General features: G+C 41.5%; 1 protein-coding gene across 4 annotated transcripts in view; it reads left to right on the forward strand.

Moving 5' to 3' along the window:
• The window catches only part of UEVLD (UEV and lactate/malate dehyrogenase domains), a 72569-nt gene that overhangs the window by 1960 nt on the left and 62743 nt on the right, over positions 1-7866 (forward strand). The window lies entirely within an intron of this gene.

Below are 7866 nucleotides of genomic sequence, written 5' to 3' on the forward strand. Positions count from 1 at the left end.
TTTTTTTGTATTTTTAGTAGAGATGAGGTTTCATCATATTGGCCAGGCTGGGGTAGCTTATTATTAATAAGTATTTGTTGGCCGTATAAATTAAGGAAACCAATCAGAAACAAGTCAGTCCAGCAAATATTTGAGGTTCCCTGACCATTCATTTCAGTAGGTAAATAATATCATTTAATATCTAGAAATAGTTTTAATCTGGGCACGGTTACTCATGCCTGTAGTCCCCGCTAATTGAGAGGCTGAGGCAGGAGAACAGCTTGAGCCCTGGAGTTTGAGTATGCAGAGAGCTATGATTGTGTCACTGCTTGCCAGCCTGGGAGATAGGACGAGACCCTGTCTCTAAAACATGGAAATAAATTTAAGGCCAGGCGCCGTGGCTCATGCCTGTAATCCCAACACTTTGGGAGGCCGAGGCATGTGGGTCACCTGAGGCCAGGAGTTCGAGATCAGCCTGTCCAACATGGTGAAACCCCATCTCTACTAAAAATACAAAAAAATAAGCCAGGCATGGTGGCACACACCTGTAATCCCACCTACTTGGGAGGCTGAAGCAGGAGAATCGCTTGAACCTGAGAGGCAGAGTTTGCAGTAACCCCAGGTTGTGCCACTGTACTCCAGCCTGGGCAACAGAGGGAGACTCCATCTCAAAAAAATAAAAAATAAATGAATTTAAAATTTTTAAAAACTTAAGAAATAATTTTGTTGTGGAAAAATCGATGGAGAAATGATCAGTACATTAAAAAATTAAGCAACTATGGAGAAAGTAAAAAATCTTATTAAATAGATATCCCAATTTCGTAGATGTGAAGATTGTCAGTTCTCCCCAAATTGAACTATAGGGTCAATGCAGTTCTTGGAAACTTCAAACTGATTCTAAAATTCATGTAGAAGAGCAGAAGGCCAAGGATAACCTTGACATTATTATGAAAAAAGAATAGATATGAGGGCTGGGTGTGGTGTGGCTCACGCCTGTAATCCCAGCACTTGGGAGGCTGAGGTGGGTGGGTCACTTGAGGTCAGGAGTTTGAGACCAGCCTGGCCAACATGGTGAAACCTCCTCTCCACTAAAAAATATAAAAACTGGGCGTGGTGGTGGGCACCTGTAGCCCCAGCCACTTGGGAGGCTGAGGCAGGAGAATCGCTTGAACCCAGGAGGCAGAGGTTTCAGTGAGCTGAGAATGCACCACTGCGCCCCAGCCTGAGCCACAGAGCAATACTCTGTCTCAAAAAAAAAAAGAAGAAGAAGAAGAAAGAAAGAATAGATGATAGATTTGAGGACTTGCTCTACCAAATATCAGTACTGGCAAGTAAAATTTAGTGCGGCATTGGTGTGGAATAGACTAACCAGTGAAACAGACTAAAGGCTTAGAATCGTAGTCATACATGTTTGGAAATGCAGTATAAAACAGAAGACATTGCAGATAACTGGCGAAAGGAGAATGCAGAGAAAAGTGAATATCCACATGGGAAAAATGAAATCGTACCTTGTATTCCTACCTTACGCCAAACATAAAAATTTCCAGTGGATTAAAGACCTAAATGTAAAAGACAGCTTTAAAACCTAAAAATATAAATGGTATAGGCTCAGAATATGCAAACCGTTTTAAAATAATACACAAATAAGAGACAAATCCAACTATATTTAAATTAAGAACAGAAGACCCTGTGAAGAAGGTGAAGAGGCAGCCAGGTGCGGTGGCTCACACCTGTAATCTCAGAACTTTGGGAGGCCAAGACAAGCAGATCTGTTGAGTCTAGTAGTTATGGCAAGACCCTATCTCAGTTTTTTAAAAAAGAAAGTGAAGAGGCAAGATACAAACTTAGAGAAGCTATCTGTAGCACACATAACTGACAAAGTGTTGATATCTAAAATATATAAAGCATGCCCACAAATCAATATTAAAACCAATAAATAGGCCAGGCATGGTGGCACACACCCGTAATCCCAGCACTTTGGGAGACTGAGGTGGACAGATCACAAGGTCAGGAATTCGAGACCAGCCTGGCTAACATAATGAAACCCTGTCTCTACTAAAAATACAAAAATTAGCTGCGCATGGTGGCTTGTGCCTGTAGTCCCAGCTACTCAGGAGGCTGAGGCAGGAGAATCACTTGAACCTGGGAGGTGGAGATTGTGGTGAGCCGAGATCGTGCCACTGCACTCCAGCCTGGGCAACAGAGTGAGACTCTGTTTCAAAAAAACAGAAAACAAACAAACAGTAAATAGAGAATTGGGCAAAAGATATAAATGAGTTCCTGTTTAAAAAACAGGAACAAAATCACTAATCACATTTCAATTGTTAGTAGCCACATGTCGTTTGTGGCTATCATATTGGACAATGTATATATAGATTATTTCCATTATGGCAGGAAGCTTTGTCATACAGTTCTGTATTGTAAGTGGGTGGGTCAATTCACCAGTACTTATTATTCTTCAAAAAGTGTGTGCTTTTTCTTTTTTTAAAAAAAGATAGAGTCTTGCTGTATCTCCCAGGCTGGAGTACAATGGCAGCATCATAGCTTACTGCAGCCTCAAACTCTTGGGCTCAAGTGATTCTCCTGTCTCAGCTTCTGGAGGTAGCTAGGACCACAGGTAACATCACCACATCTGGCCAATTTTTATTTTTATTTTTGTAGAGGCAGTGTCTTGCTATGTTGCCCAGGCTGGTCTCGAACTGCTGACCTCAAGTGATCCTCCGTCCTTGACTGTCCAAAAAGCTGGGATTACAGATGTGAGCCACCATGCCCAGCCACATAAGTATATTCCTTCATTTATATTAAGTGTTACATTTAGAGAAATTACCTAGTTCCCTAATTCCTATTTTCTGCTCCTCCCACTGAGTTATGTCAGAGAGGCAACTTAACCTAGATTTGCTCACTCATAAAATGCTAGTACGGCGGTGTCTCACACCTGTAATCTCAACACTTTGGGAGGCTGAGGCAGGCAGATCACCTGAAGTCAGGAGTTCAAGATCAGCCTGACCAACATGGAGAAACCTCGTCTCTACTAAAAATACAAAATTAGCTGGGTGTGGTGGTGCATACCTGTAATCCCAGCTACTTAGGAGGCTGAGGCAGGAGAATCACTTGAAGCTGGGAGGTGGAGGTTGCGGTGAGCCAAGATTGCGCCATTGCACTCCAGCCTGAGCAACAAGAGTGAAACTCCATCTCAAAAAAAAAAAAAAAAAGTAATACTGGACTTGTTCTATAAGATTCCTTCCTGCTAAAAATTTCTTTGATACTACAAAGTATTATTATTCTTAAGTGTGTCCTACATTTGAGCAAAGTCATATAAGAATACTCTTGAAATATCAGTCTTCTGGGCCAAGTGCGGTGGCTCATGCCTGTAATCCCAGCACTTTGGGAGGCCGAGGCAGGTGGATCACCTGAGGTCAAGAGTTCTTGGCCAACATGATAAAACTCCATCTCCACTAAAAATACAAAAAAGCCAGACATGGTGGCTGGTGCCTGTAATCCCAGCTACTTGGGAGGCTCAGGCAGGAGAATTGCTTGAACCCGGGAGGCGGAGGTTGCAGTGAGCCAAAATAGCACCACTGCACTCCAGCCTGGGCAACAAGAGCGAAAATCAGTTAAAAAAAAAAAAAAAAAGCTGGGCATGATGGCTCACATCTGTAATCCCAGCACTTTGGGAGGCCGAGGCAGATGGCTCACTTAAGCTCAGGAGTTCGAGACCAGCCTGGCCAACTTGGTGAAACCCAGTTTCTAGTAAAGATAAAAATTAGCCAGGTGTGGTGGTGCGCACCTGTAATCCCAGCTACTCAAGAGGCTGAGGCAGGAGAATTGCTTGAACCCGGGAGATGGAGGTTACAGTGAGCCGAGTTCATGCCATTGCACTCCACTCTGGGTGACAGGGTGAGACTGCCTCTCAGAAAAAAGAGAAAAGAAATATCAGTCTTCTGAATACACTGTAGTACAGCAGGCAAATTTAAAATTTTATTAAACTCAATTTTTCAGTCTTAATAATTTTTATAACCGTATTTAGAATCTCTTGGGTCACTTTCTTCTTTAGTGAAGTACTTGTACCCTTTAAGCACATGGCACTGCTTGAGGCACTTTTCTTGAGAGAATGTTATGCAGAATTTTTAGTGGTGAGGACCAGTATGAAATCTGTCTTAATATTACACTAAGAAGATACGCTGTTTAATATGTAGTGAAAATAAAGCTGGGTGTGGTGGCTCACACCTGTAATCTCAGCACTTTGGGAGGGTGAAGCAGGTAGATCCCTTGAGCCCAGGAGTTCAAGACTAGCCTTGGCAACATGGTGAAACCCCGTCTCTATGAAAAATACCAAAACATTATCCAGGCATGGTGGCACGCACCTGATTGTGCCACTGCACTCCAGCCTGGGTGACATAGTGAGACCCTGTCTCCAAAAAAAAAAAAAAAGTTAATATTTTCCTTGGAACAGATAAAATAGGTCCTTTTTGGCAAGGTAGGGGGGTGTCAAAACAACAGCAAATGAAATATTTAATGGTAACATTTGGGTTTTTAAGTCCTGAGAAGAGTGCTTTTGCTGCCTTTGAGAAACTTGTGTAACAGTTTTGCAATTAAATCAATTCTAGTGTAGCCTTATATAGCTATTAATAATCATGTTCTCCAGTGATTTTAAGGATGTAAAAAATAGTGGAAAATGAAGCAAATTATATTTGTTGATAATATGTCTATTCCAGGTGACAACAATGCAGCCTTTTGTACATTTGTGTAGTGTTTGGAGTTGAGGTGACTTCATCCAGTTTTGTTTACACTGAATCATGGGCACTGAATCTAGGACTCACTTTGCCCAGCAGACTAAACAAGTCTGTTTTAGTTAATGCTAATCATTTCTTAGTTTTGATGCTCAATGCTGTGGATCATATTTACTTTCTATGTCTACTCTACTCATATAAATCTGCCTATTTCCTAACTCCTATCCAAAAAACATTATCAAAGGCACACCCTGTACTAAGTACTGTGAAGAGATAGAACAATGAGTGAAAGACGATTCCTGCTCTCGAGTTGTTTATAGTTAGACTTCTCTTCTAGCAAATTCTTCCCCATCTTAGAATGACCTTCCCTTTTCCCCCTAATTTTCTTTTTTTTTTTGAGACAGTCTGGCTCTGTCGCTAGAGTGCAGCTAGGTGATCCCAGCTCACTGCAACCTCCACCTCCCCGGTTCAAATGATTCTCCTGTCTCAGCCTCCCAAGTAGCTGGGATTACAGGTGCATGCCACCACGCCTGGCTAATTTTTGTATTTTTCGTTGAGACAGGATTTCACCATGTTGGCCAGTCTGTTCTCGAACTCCTGACCTCAAGTGATTTGTCTGTTTTGGCCTCCCAGTGTGCTGGGATTACAGGCTTAACCACGAATCTTCTATACCATTCTAGATTCTAGGCTGAAATGTGGATTCAACTTCTCCAGAGGCCTTTCTGTAACTTAGATGTTCTTTGTGTCAATTTGTAGTTTCCTGCCTGTACTTACTGTTGTATACATATTTTGTTTATTATCTCACTTTTACATATGTTAATTGTAAGACCTTCATACACACCTGTTGAAGTTGGTAGGCAGTAGAGCTATATCTTTTTTTTTTTTTGAGATGGAGTTTCGCTCTTGTTGCCCAGGCTGGAGTGCAGTGGCACGATCTTGGCTCACTGCAACCTCCGCCTCCTGGGTTTAAGTTATTCTCCTGCCTTAGCCTTGCAAGTAGCTGGGATTACAGGCATCTGCCACCACACCCAGCTAATTTTGTATTTTTAGTGGAGATGGGGTTTCACCATGTTGGTCAGGCTAGTCTCGAACTCCTGACTTCAGGTGATCCACCCACCTTAGCTTCCCAAAGTGCTGGGATTATAGGATTGAGCCACTGCGCCCGGCAAGCTATATCTTTTTTGCAGGCAAACAGCTTAAGGCTCTGAGAGAGGAAACAGGATCCACTAGCAATCCTCTTCCATTTTCTCCCAAACTCCCACAATCCTAGGTATCCACCAGTCTACTTTGTGTTTCTATGTATTTGCCGGTTCAGGATATTGCATATACATGGAATCATAAAATATGTAGCCTTTGTGTCTCATTTCTTTTATTTTTAATTTTTCTTTTTTTTTTTGTCTGGGAAGCACAGTCTCTGGCCAAGACCAGAGGCAGGCACTTCCTATGTCTGTTTTCTTTCACTTAGCATAGCGTTTTTAAGGTTCATCCATGTTGTAGCATGTATTAGCACTTTATTCGTTTTTGTGGTTGAATATTTCATTTTATGGATATGCCACATTTTATTTATCCATTCATTAGTTAATGGACATTTGGACTGTTTTCACTTTTTGGCTAGTATTAACAATGCTGGTATGAACAGTCGTATACAAGTTTTTGTGTAGATACCTGTTTTCATTTTTCTTGGGTGTATACCGAGAAGTGGAATTGCTCAGTCATGTGGTAACCCTGACTCTGTGTTGAATCTTTTGAAGAACTACCAGGCTGTTTCCCAAAGCAGCTGCATCATTTTGCCACTGGCAGTGGTATGTTGTGTGAGAGTTCTGATTTCTTTACATCCTCTCCAACACTTGTTATTTTCTCCTTTTGGTTATAGCCTGTCTTTTGATTATAGTATGAATCCACCAGCTGGTTTGTTCTTTTTCCTGATTGTTTTGGTTATTCTGGGTCCCTTGAATTTCCATATGAATTTTAGAGTCTGTACATCTTTGCCAAAAAAAAAAAAAAGGGCAGCTGGGCTTTTGATAGGGACTGTGTTGAATCTGTTGAGGAAAATTGTCATCTTAACAATACTATCTTCAAATCCATGAACAAGGGATGCTTTCCATTTACTTTGCTCTATTTTATTTTTTTCAACAATGTTCTGTAGTTTTCAGAGTCGAAGTTTTGTACCTTGTTACATTTATTCCTAAATATTTTATTCTTTTTGATGCCATTGTAAAAGGAACTGTTGTCTCAAATACATTTTCAGAATGGTAAACTCTTAATATACTTATTTTCTTTCATTTAAACCTTACCACAGCGTAAAAGGTAAGTATTATTTATTTTTGTAGATGAGAAAATAAGCTTAAATAATTTAAATGATTTTGCCCACAAGACAACCAAGTTAGTATCTCTGAGAAGACATCTGGATAAATGAAAAGGCAGTTCACACACCTGACTACAAAACCTTGCATGATTGTGTTTTACATTTGAAACCCAGCATGCAGTGCCAGGAAGGTAGGAGGGGAAAGTCGAGGTGTCTCAAGTGAATGAGTCATGCCAAAAAGACAGTTGGATCTTGAATGGTGGTGAGAGGGGTGATTCATTCTGCCTTCTCTCTCTGGAGGTATTTAGAGGCAGTTTGATTTAGAGATTAAAGACCCTGGTCCTGTATTTGAGCTCCGGCTTCACTATTTAACTTGCTATCGGACTCAGCAAGTTACTTTGATTCTCTAGCTTTCGTTTTCTTCTGCTGCTGCTATAGAGCAGTTGTAAAGCCCTCCCTACCTCGTAGGGGTGTTGTTAAAAAGATTAAATCAAATACCATTCATGTTTGTAAAGCTCAGAGCTCACGGCCTAGTACACGGTAAATTGTCAGTTAAATGTTAACTGCAGGCCAGGCGTGGTAGCTCACTCCTGTAACCATAGCACTTTGAGAGGCCGAGGTGGGTGGATCACGAAGTCAGGAATTTGAGACCAGCCTGACCAACATGGCGAAACCCTGCCTCTACTAAAAGCACAAAAAATTAGCCAGGCGTGGTGGCGCATGCCTGTAATCCCAGCAACTCGGGAGGCTGAGGCAGGAGAATCGCTTAAACCCAGGAGATGGAGGTTGCAGTGAGTCGAGATCCCACCACTGCATTCCAACCTGGGCAACAGAGCGAGACTCCGTCTCAAA

The sequence above is a fragment of the Piliocolobus tephrosceles genome, chromosome 13, assembly GCF_002776525.5.
Source record: "Piliocolobus tephrosceles isolate RC106 chromosome 13, ASM277652v3, whole genome shotgun sequence".
In the NCBI taxonomy this organism is placed as follows: domain Eukaryota; kingdom Metazoa; phylum Chordata; class Mammalia; order Primates; family Cercopithecidae; genus Piliocolobus; species Piliocolobus tephrosceles.